Source organism: Medicago sativa, chromosome 6 (genome assembly GCF_051527215.1).
Source record: "Medicago sativa cultivar Bolivia chromosome 6, Bolivia_mono, whole genome shotgun sequence".
Classification (NCBI taxonomy): Eukaryota; Viridiplantae; Streptophyta; class Magnoliopsida; order Fabales; family Fabaceae; genus Medicago; species Medicago sativa.
The window spans coordinates 30,954,801-30,967,059 of NC_140754.1; the positions used below are offsets into that span (position 1 = coordinate 30,954,801).

Here is a 12,259-nt window from a genome sequence, read left to right on the forward strand (position 1 = left end):
AACCCAATTGTACATACGTAAACTGAATTTACACTAACCTCTTATATGCATACCTAATTAAGTTTACATATATATATATATATATATATATATATATATATATATATATATATATATATATATATATATATATATATATAAACTTAATTTACATTAACCTCTCATATACATACGTAAACTTAGTTTACACTAACCTCTTATATGCATACCTAAACTAAATTTACACTAACCTCTCATATACATACATAAACTCATTTTACGTAAACCTCTTATATACATACGTAAATTGAATTTACACTAACCTCTCACATACATACGTAAACTGAGTCTACACTAACCTCTTATATACATACGTAAACTGAATTTACACTAACATCACACTATGTAAAATCAAATTACAGTTAACACATGCATATCTCATACCAAATCAAACAATAAACAAATAGAAACTCTTGGAAAATGAAATTCATGAAATTCGCTAACCTTTATGAATAGAGTACAGATCAATAAAAAATATGTTGATTCAATCTTTGATCTTGGTTGCACATCTATGGTGATTTGTGGATGAAAGGGGTTGACGGTTCAAAATGATAATGAAAGAAGGGTTTTTACATGAAGAGGACAATTTTGGTATTATTGTAAAATTTTAAATAAATTTGGCTGTAACTAGAAATATATGGGGTGAGACTAGAAAGAGTCATTTATATTTACTACTCAATCATCCCATTATACTATTGAGTCAAACAAATTGCATATTTTAAACAACGAAAATGTGAATTATTTAATTGATTGAAGGAAACGGTGCTCCTTCATGTCTAAGACTTTAAGAATTCAAATAAAGTAGAAAGATATATATCAAAAGAAGCTGGTTTCCAATGAAAGAAGTCAGAAACATAACCGATTTAAAACTAGGTGGCTGGCCTTGGTTTGCATCAAGATCGTAGAAAGTGTTTCGGTTGTGAATAAAAAGGGTAATGGGAACAATACTAGTTTTTGGAGAGACATGCATTTGGATTGGAAACTCCACTCTCTGTGAATTATTTCAAAGGATATTTTCAATTCCGTGTCAAAAGGAGGCTAGTGTGAAAGGTAAAAATAGTGGTTCGTCTAGATTTATATGGAGGAAATCACCTTTTGTGTGTAGGCGTTAACAAATAAAAAATATTTTAACTTTGGTTAATGGTATTTAAAGGGTAGTGGGGGAGGATTTGTGCTGGAGGAGGCCGGAGGAGAGTGGAGAGTTTTCGGTTAGTTCTACCTATAAGCTTCTTGAGATGATACTACTCTTTATTGGTGTTTTGACTATTTTACGTGAATGTCCCATATAATAAGTACCGGATAATGATGACAAAACAATAGTAATCTTTTTTTGGGTCATACTAACTTGTGCTCTAATGGCGTATGTTAAGTAACCCAAAAAGAGCAATTTTGCATTGGAAAACAAAATATTTTAACTTTTAAGAAGTTGAATGCACGACTTTTGATACATATATCTCTATAATAAGTTTCTTAACATGTGCCCATGGGGGCATAAGTTGGCATTTGCCTTTTTTTTTTTTTTAGATCCGTGGATACCACTTCCTATAATTTTCGCTCATATTAGTTGGGATAATATTGAAAATCCAACTGATTTTTAAATCCTTCATTCATTCCTATCCAATTAAGTTTGTTTCCTCCATTCTTAAGAGTTGTTGAACTGATCGAATTGCTCTCGTAGCTTTGATGTGTTTGGGGAGAATTTTTTTCTCTTCTCTCTCTCTTTATACTCGATACATTTCCGAGCCACTTCTTCCTTTTCTTTTCCATCCCTTCGATATTAAGAATGTTTTTAAGACCATATTCCCTTTTAAGGTATAACAATCATGTGGAATCAACAATGGTCTAGAAAGCATAGTCCATTAGATAGTTTTTAGGTTAATAAAAAAGGATCATTGTCGCTTTTTAGAAATAATAATTTCTCTTTAGAATTAAGAGTATATACATCTAGTCAATATTTTCTTCATTTGAAGAAGTTAGAGGTTGAAATTGTAGCATCATGCTTGAGTGGTCGCAGCATCATAATTTAGCGGTTTAATTCTAGTACAGCTAAATTCAAGTGACTTTAATGGCGATACTTTAGAGTGTAGTTCTCGAACGGTTTTTCTAAAATGTAATAGTTAATCGCACAGTGAATTTTGTTATTTTAACTTGGAGGCGGCAGTTGATAGTTTGTCTTGCACAATTTTAGACAGTGCCGCGAAACGTCTTAATGTGACCTGGGAACAATATTAGAATTGAATTGAAAATAATAGACAAAACGGTTTCATAATTACCTTAGGAAGAAAGGATAGTTCCTAACCAACCTACCTATAGAGTTAGGTCCTCTAACCTTCTCTTTGGCACAAAATTAGGTCAAACCTTCAATGGAATTAACAACATCCTGGGTTCCAGAATGATTCAATCTTCTGCATAAACATGTAGGAGCGAATTAGCCGATTTGTGTGGAAACGACCAACTAGGCCGAGGTGGGGGTCGGTGGTTTGTGGAGGGATTTCATCAATATGAATTTCGAGTACATCTTCCTCATCGCTTAGTGAAAGATGTTGTAGTGTGGGCGTGGTAAATATTGGTGAGGAGAGTAGTGGTGATTGTAAGGGAACTTTTTACAAGGAGAGAATAGTAATAGTAAGAATTTCTCACTAAAAAATAAAAAGAAGAAGTAAATCTAGACGAATGATATAATAAAATTTAGATTTGTATAATATAAGGTCTCTATAGATTTGACTTTAGGCCCCAAAAATTTCTAGAGACATCACAAACAAAACTCATAGATATTAAGATTACTCTAGTTCACGTCTCTTCGTTTATTGAAAGTCCATGAGTTTTATATTAGTCTCCATCACAATCATTCTCCATAATAGTGTCAATTAGCACTGCTATCATGTGACTATGTGACAGACAAAGATATACTTCTCCTAGATGCTTTGCATTATTGTACTGTTAACCATTTATGTATGAGCAAGTGTCAAAAAAGTACTTGCTTTTTCTTTACCAATGATTTACTACCTTATGTTAATTTGACACACTTGCTTTTCTTTTTTTACCTCTTAAGCATACTTTGTAGACCATAATTTTCAGCTAAAACACCACTTTATTTTATAATACATCAAGATTCTCTGCAGTTGAATACCATGAGTTCACATAGTCAGCACATCAATGACCGACTGATCAAGATTTGACTATGCAAATTTTAAGATCAATAATTTGGATATTAAAAAACAAAATGAAAATCGGCATACTTAGGAAACTGAAGAAACTCAATCTTATGGTTACCAATGCATTGACCGCGTGAATTTCGGAATATCTCAACTACAACGAATCTATTTAGGTGTGGTGCAAGTTATGTAACTTAGCATAATGTCAATTCATTCACAAAATCAACAATATTCTTATCAGAACTTCCACCCTCATCAACAGAGTTCCTAGCCAAATTCTTCCATTTCATAGCATTCTTCTTCATTTCATTTCCCTTTTCAATCTCGATTATTTCCTTTAAGCAATCCTTAATTGTTTCCCTTCTAACTACCCCTTCATCATCAGCATGAGCTTTGACATCATTTTCCATACATCAACAATAAACTTTGCATTTGTGATTTGATCTGTCCAAAGTGGCATTGCAATCACTGGAACTCCAACACTCAAAGCTTCCAATGTCGAGTTCCAACCACAATGTGTTACAAAACAACCGACAGCTTCATGTGTTAGCACTTGTAGTTGTGGACACCAATTGACAATTAGACCTTTCTCTAATAATGACTCCAAAAATTCTTTTGGGAGTTTACTCTTTTCAGAATCTCTAACTACCCATATGAAATACATTCCAAATTTTATCATCCGCATTTATAAGCATATAAAATCTTCAACGAGTGTGGTGCAAATATTTAATAGTGTTTTACATATAAAATAAAAAGTAATCTAATAGAAACACTTCATTGATGTAAATGTTATGAAAATAGTCGTGTTTCCAAAATTTTATCATGTCGATTTTCTCATATATGTATATAAAAATTTATTTATGCATATATATGGACATAAAATATGCAAATGGTGCGGCGCAAACATTGAACTATATTTATGCATTCCACATCAGACGATGTGAAGGTATAAGAATATTCATCATGTATAAGATTATGGATATAAATCATTTTCCTCTTTTAATATAACATAGACTAATTAAGTAATACTAATTTTTTATGGTAACTTGGTAACCATATAAGCAAAATGGAAACGCAATTGGAAACTTATACTATTGACTATTCATGATTGGTAAAATCTCAAGGAGAAATCAAACCTCACATGCATCCAAAAAGACTCAAGTTCCTCACATTTTGATTTATTACACACAATTCCCTTTTTCGGAATAAATCAGCAACTTTATTACAACGGTAGTCAGAAAAGATAGCAATAACTCTTAGTTTACTCCCCAACATCAAGCATTTCAAAAGAAGGAAGGGCTTCAATGCCAACTTGGGAACATTTTTTTTTTATTGAAGCAAACTTAAATGATATCGTTAATCAAAATATGTTCAATACAAGGAAGATAATTCTCAAAAATACGGTGACAAGACCAAGAACAGGTCGCCGTAGCTAGACTATAAGCAAGCTTGTTTACCTGTTGCCTAATAAAATTCACGTCAAAGCTAGAATGCAAAACTAAATCAATTTTAATAGAAGATATAATAGCATAAAACTATGAAACTCCTTGATGGGGACCTAATAGTGTGTACCAAAGTATGGGAATCTGACTCAAAGATCATGTTGTCCCAACCTTCATCAGCAGCTAAACCAATACTGGTTTGGGGTTGAGTGAGTCTAGACTTGGGTAGTTACCGACAAATTGGAAATCAATGTCAAAAATTAGGATTTCCCTTAATATTTCAATGCCAAAAATTGTTCTAGCTTTTAAATTATTCTTAAGATTTCATTGTGATTTGGTCAAAAAGATTTCATTGTGTAAAACACCGATTTTGAGCTTTTTAAATCTGTGCTAATTGCCACATTCATGCTTTTTAAATCTGAGCTTTTCATTATGACTATTACGAGTGATAGAGGGGCAAGTCGTTGTCTTCGGGTGTTTAGTTTCTCTGCTCAGCATTTTCAGTTTCCCTCGTCAAAGAGGCTTATTTCGCAACACTCTTCATTACTTCTTCTTCACGACTTTTCCCCCTCTCTCTTGCTATAGCTCTCTAACCGACTTTGAATTCTCTATTACTATGATGACATCATAATCATTATATACCATTTCATAGTTCGCGCGACAAAATTGTTACGCGTCACCAAATTACCCTGTGAATTCATCGACGTCATCACCATAGTTGTCATGACTTCAAAGATTTCATCGCGTAATCTGGTAACACTGCAGTCGGCGATAACGATTTTGTCGCGAACAATGAAACCGTATATCAATGCTTATGGTGTCATCATTGTAACAAAAGATATTTATGAAAAGATTTAAAATTAGTGTAGACCAATGCTTGTGGTGTCCAAGGAGGCTAACGTAGCCTTAATCACAGTCGCAAAAACATTAAAACCCCATTTATAGTTGCAAAGTTTTTGTGAAACCCCATTTATCCATTCTAACCCCATTTATACACCCCTGGTTATGGGTACCTTTGTGCCTATTTTGACTGTAATATAAATTTCCTTTTCCTTGGCCTTTCATAAAACAAAATTCGGTTGACTTTGTTTATTTTTATTCCTATTTTCATTATAATATAATTTTCCTTTGCCTTTCCAAAAACAAAATTTGATTGCCTTTATTTATTATTATTATTTCTCATTTACAGGAAAAAAAATAGAATCATATTTGGAGTCAGATGTATTAACGATACCTGAGGAAATTCAGTTGATAGATCACAGATTCAACGGCAACAGCCATGGCTTGCATGAAATCATCCCCACTGGTTCCTATTGTTGTGAGCCACTAACAGTTGGATATATCGTCACCTCTTTCCTAAATAAGCAAAAGATTACAAAACACAGTCAAATTTCATTGAGTCAAAATATTTGTATGCAACACAATATTACCTTGTAAGTGAAGATGGAAAAAGAATAAGAGAGACTCACGAAATTAGGGTTATGGAGAGAGACAACGAGGGGAATCAACGTAGAGGAATGAAAATCTGCTCTTTGATTTCACTAAGATTTTCCCTTCATGGTTTTTTATGGATTGTTTGTATGCAACAAAATATTACCTTATAATTATATTTTTAAAATCATATATAGAAGAAAATTCAATTTAGTTCTAATCTGTATATTTGTTTATGGGATTTATTTTTTTTAAGGATGTATGGGGATTATTATTGTTTGTCTTACCCCTATAATATAGGTAACAAACAACATTGTTATTTACGGCGTTCCTTACTCACAATCCAAAAGATATGTATAGAATCCCTAAAACAAAAAAGGTGTATAGAAAGATTTAAAATCATAATCACATCTCAATATTTAATAATGGTAAGTGTAATTATTCAATGAGGCTAACGTAGCCTTAACTGCATTCGCAAAAACATTAAAAAAAAAAATTAGTGTATCTTGCTTAAACTAAAGTTGCAAAGCTTTTTCGTGAAAGCAATACCCTATACCTTGTAGCGTTACACACAGTGGCGGAGCCACTCATGGCTCAGGGTGGGCCACGGCCCACCCCAAACCCTAAAAAAATAATTTTTAATAGGTATATATACAAAAATTATAGCATGAAGTTATATTATATATTTTATGTTGCGCTAGAATCAACATTTGTGCAGCGTGTTCCAGCGGTTAGGCAATTGTTTTGGCTGCTTCATGTCTCAAGAGATCATCGAATCCTACTGATCATCGAATCCTATTGTGCCACTTTTTTAATTTCTTACGTTTTTTAAAAAAAATTAAATTAAATTAAAAAGGCCATCAGTGTTCGAACTGGTGCATACTGCTGCACTTTAAAAATTCTTTCTTTTCCACCAAGGTAACAACCTTTCATATCTTAATTTTGCTTTTAATAATATATTATTAACAAAGCACAATTTGTTTTACAATAAAAATTAATAGCCACTAAATTAACTAATAAAAAATATACATTTACACACATTATAAAAATTGGCCCACCCTAAAAATTATTTCTAGCTCCGCCACTGGTTACACATCTTTCAATCCGCTAGCGCATCCAACATCTCAGCTATTATTCAAGAACTATATCCAATAATAATAATAATAATAGAAAAGATAAATAAATGTGTTATATCCTCATAGCCTTCTGGGTATTCTCGTCGGTAATATCTCTTCCTCCATCTCTTACTTCCTCTCTTGTGCGACTTCACACACAAGAAAGAGAGTAAGAGAGGGAGTAAGAGATGTTGCAGACGAAAACACACTGAATGCTATGAGGTAGAACACATTGTATTTATCTTTTCTAATATTATATTATTTATTATTATTGGATAGATGGTCATATCTCAGATGTTGAGCCTATTTTCATTCTAATATAATTTTCCTTTACCTTTCCAAAAAACAAAATTTGATTGCCTTTATTTATTTGTATTTCTTCTTCACAGGAAAAAAAATAAAACTGAATCATAGTTAGTGTAAGATGTATTAAACATACCTAAGGAAATTCAGCTGTTGGATCACAGATTCAACGGCAATAACCATGGCTTGCATGACATCATCCCCCGGATCCTATTGTAGTGAACCTTTAACATTTGGATATGTGGTCACCTCTTTCCTAAATAGCAAACGATTACAAAACATAGTTAAATTTCATTGACACAATAATACCTTGTAAGTGAAAAAGGAAAAAGAATAAGAGAGACTCACAGAATTAGGGTTATGAAGAGAGAGAACGAGGGGAATCAACGTAGAGGAATCATAAGTTTCGCCTTTGGTATTTAAGAATTGTTGCAAGTATTAGTGTTATTATATGAGAAGAATAGTAGGTATTGCCTCTTATATATTGTAGAAGGATATATACGTGTGAGAGAGATTGAGTAAAAATTCTGTTTGGGATAGAGACATATACGGCAGAAAAAGTCAAGGAAAAATTAGTTGTAACTAGTGGCGGAGCCCTTCATGGGCTGAGGTGGGCCACGGCCCACCACAAAAATTAAAAAATCAACGATTATAGGTCTACTTTGCGAGATTTTATACAATTTTGTGTCGTTTTAGATTTCGGTTGATCCAAATTCCCGTAAAGTGGTGTAGTGGCTCACCTAAAAAATTTAAATAATTCAATTATAGATCTATTTTGCGAGATTTTATACAATTTTATGTCGATTTTAGGTTTTGGTTGATCCAAAAATAAAACTCCTTTACGCAGTAAATTTGCACATGAAATAATTGGTCACTTGAATGGATAAAAAATAATTTGGCCCACCCCCAGAATATTTTCTAGCTCCGCCACTTGTAACAATGTTCTCAGAAAAAAATGGATCAGTTGGGGAGATGAGAAAAATTTGTTGCAAGGGTCAAACTCAAAGCAAAGCATAATTTACAAAATCTGTTTATACTTGCATCTTACGGTAATTATAAGGGTTAATGGTGTTTTACCATGTAATATAGATCATTTCCGGTTTTCTTCCTGTAATTTTTTTACCCCCTGTAAAAAGAATTTGTTTTGGAATACCCCCAATAGGTCATTCAAAAACGAACTTTCTTTTTTTCAGAAATTTTCATTTATGAATGATCTAGGGGTAAATCAAAACAAAAATATTACAAGGGGAAAACCGAAAATTACCTATATTACAATGGGTAAATCATTATTAACCCTAATTATAATAATTCTCGTACAATTTTCCTTAAAATAATTATCATATATTTATATTTGCATATTTTATTTCTTTTATGAAAAAAGTATTTGTGTCTTTAGGTAAGATAGGAATAGTATATACTGTTTTAGTGTTACCCTTTCGATTCTTTGGAGAAAAAGGTTATGTTAATCTGAAGTTCGGCTGAAAGGTTAGTAATGTATAGTAAACAATTGTTCCTCCTAATAATTGAACTCAGGTTCTTCAGGATAATTTTTTTCTTGGTGAATCTAATTAACTATTTGAGCTCAATTTCTTGTTTGAATATATTATATAGTTTAATAACAAGGTTTTTCTATCATGTGCAATCTTTATATAGTTTAATGATAAGTTTTTTCTTTCATGTGTAAACTTTTATAGGTTAAGAAGTTAAAAGTAGACAGTTTTTCTTGGAACTTGAGTATTTTATATAAAGTACATGATTTTGAAATCAATAATTGTTGTTGTTACTAACATACTACCTCCGTATATTATATTAATTAGTTTATATAATGCAAATATTAAACGCTAAAAGATATGGCAAATTCTATGGTACACCCAATATATTTGAGTGTACCGGTACACTCACTCTTTAAATTAATGGTTAAATGAGTTCTTTTTTAAAGAAAAATATTATTTTCTATCATTTATATTTATAATAACTAAATCTTATTCATCAAAAGTGTTAACGAAATAAAATTATTTTTTTTTTGAATTTTTAGCACTCATAATTGAGAATATTGATTATATTTTACGATAATATGTAAAAAAATTACTATGATTCTTATAAACAATGAACTGATGTTTTTTCTTATGAAATGATGTTTTATAAAATATAAATATTGATAAATAGTTATTTATTTCATAAAATTATGAAGAAAGAGTACCGGTACACCTCATTTTGTGAGTGTACCGTAGAAATTCCCAAAAGATATTCCCTCCATCCCAAATTTTATAATAATGTCCCTTCAGAATTAAGGGTATATACATCCATTTGATATTTTCTTCCTTTGTTGAAATGGTGGTAGCATCATGCTTGAGTTATTGCAGTACCATAATTGAGCGGTTTCTGTATTAAATTCAAGTGACTTTAATGGCGATACTTGAGAGGGTAATTTTGGAATGGTTTTTCTACAATGTAATAGTTAATCACACAATGAATTATGTTGTTTTATCTCGGAGGCGTCATAGTTGATGGTTTGTCTGCACAATTTTAAGTAGTGCCTTAAAACGTTAGAAATCTTCAATGGAAACCTTACGTATAGAGTTACGTCCCCTAACCTCTTTGGCACAAAACTAAGCGAAACCTTCAATGGAATTAACAACAGTTAAGTATGAGTCACAATTTGATTGGGTTCCAGAACGATTTGTCGGAGGGAATTGGTCGGTTTGCATGGAAACGACCAACAAGGAAGAGGCGGGGGTCGGTGGTTTGTGGAGGGATTTCATAAATCTGAATTTCGAGTCCATCTTCCTCATCGCTTAGTGAAAGATGTTGTAGTATGGCCATGGTAGATATTGGTGAGGGGAGTAGTGATGATTGGAATAGTAATAATACGAGGTCTCTATAGATTTTACTTTAGGCCCGAAAAATTTCTAGAGACAACTCTAACAAAATTCAAAGATATTACTCTAGTCTCTAGTTCACGTCTCTTCATTTATTGAAAGTCCATGAGTTTTATATTATTTTCCATCACAATCATTCTCCATCATAGTGTCAATTCACGGGCTTATTTTACTAGTACTGCTTCTATCATGTGACTATGTGACACACAAAGATATTCTTCTCCTAGATGCTTTGCACTATTGTACTGTTTTCCATTTATGTATGACCAAGTGACAAAAATGTACTTGTTTTTCTTCACCAATGATTTACCACATTATGTTAATTTGACACACTTGCTTTTCTTTTTTTACCTCTTAAGCATACTATGTAGACCATAATTTTAGAGATGAAACCCCACTTTATTCTATAATACATCAAGATTCTCTGCGGTTGGAATACCCTGAGTTCACATAGTCAGTACATCAATGACCGATCAAGATTTGATAATGCAAATTTTAAGCTCAATAATTTGGATATTAGAAAACAAAATGAAAATTGACATACTTAATAAACTAAAGAAAGTCAATCTTACGGTTACCAATGCATTGACTGCATGAATGTTGGAATATCTCAGCCACAACGAATCCATTGTTGGATAATAAACTTGATTTGGTCCATTGGACTAATCAAGTGTTAGGCCCAATTAGCTAATAAGTGATGTAGCCCATAGAAAGTTCTAGAGTCATGTAGAACTAGATTGGTAGAAATATCATTAAGTGTAGTTGAGAGAAGAGTGTAGAACTCTCATGAGAGAAGTGTGTAGAACACTCTCTTGAAGTGTGTAGAAAGTTATCCTAGGATGTGTCTAGAACTCTCCCTTGGAGCCTATAAAAAGAGGAGAGCTTGTCATTTGTAAATCAAGCAAGCAAACAAGAATCAAAGTATCCTTTCAAGTAATAGAAATTGTTCCTCTCTCAAATATTCCCCTTCTAAATTTCTCACAAAGTTCTCACTATAATCTTCTCCTATTTTCCAACAAAGTGGCATCAGAGCTTAGGTTCTGAGAATAAATTATTCCATAGTTATGACGGTCAATGGAGCGGCATCCTTCCAAGTTCCACTTCTCAAAGGGAGTACCTATGATAATTGGTGCATCAAAATGATGGCTCTTCTTGGAGCACACGATGTTTGGGAGGTTGTTGAAAAAGGCTATACGGAATCACAAGATGAGGATTCCTTAACTAAAGCACAAAGAGACACTTTGAAGGATTCAAGAAAGAGAGACAAAAAAGCTCTCTTCCTCATCTACCAAGCATTGGATGAAGATGAGTTCGAGAAAATCTCAAATGCAACATCCGCTAAGGAGGCATGGGAGAAGCTTAAAACCTCTTGCCAAGGAGAAGACAAGGTAAAGAAGGTACGTCTCCAAACTTTAAGAGGCGAGTTTGAATCCTTGCATATGAAAGAGTCAGAGTCTATTTCAGAATATTTTTCTAGAGTTATCTCTATCTCAAATCAATTAAAAAGAAACGGTGAAAAGTTAGAAGATGTGAGAATTATGGAGAAGATACTCCGATCATTAGACCCCAAATTCGAGCATATTGTTGTGACAATTGAAGAAACCAAAGATTTAGAGACTATGACAATAGAGCAACTTCAAGGATCTTTGCAAGCTTATGAAGAGAAACACAAGAAGAAGAAAGAGATCACTGAGAAACTCTTCAAGATGCAACTAAAAGAGAAAGATGAAGGTCAAAGAAATGAGAGGAGCCAACAAAGTCAAGGTAGAGGTCGAGGACGAGGTCGCGGTCGAGGACAATTTGGACGTGGCTACGATGCGCGTGGTTCAATTTTTTCTGGAAGCAGTTACGAGAAAGGAGAGACATCAACTAGAGGACGTGGGAGAGGATACCCA

General features: G+C 32.8%; 1 long non-coding RNA gene across 3 annotated transcripts; it reads right to left on the reverse strand.

The window, feature by feature from the left end:
• Positions 1-2,702: 2,702 nt before the first annotated feature.
• LOC146914495 (uncharacterized) lies at positions 2,703-7,956 on the reverse strand. Of its 3 annotated transcripts, XR_015014231.1 has the most exons (4): positions 7,834-7,956; positions 7,622-7,741; positions 6,106-6,432; positions 2,703-5,992 (listed from the first exon to the last, which is right to left on the reverse strand). It is a non-coding gene; the product is annotated as an uncharacterized LOC146914495 (long non-coding RNA). The 3 variants fall into 3 exon arrangements; XR_015014232.1 differs by lacking the exon at positions 6,106-6,432; XR_015014230.1 differs by having other exon boundaries at positions 2,703-6,432.
• Positions 7,957-12,259: the final 4,303 nt, after the last annotated feature.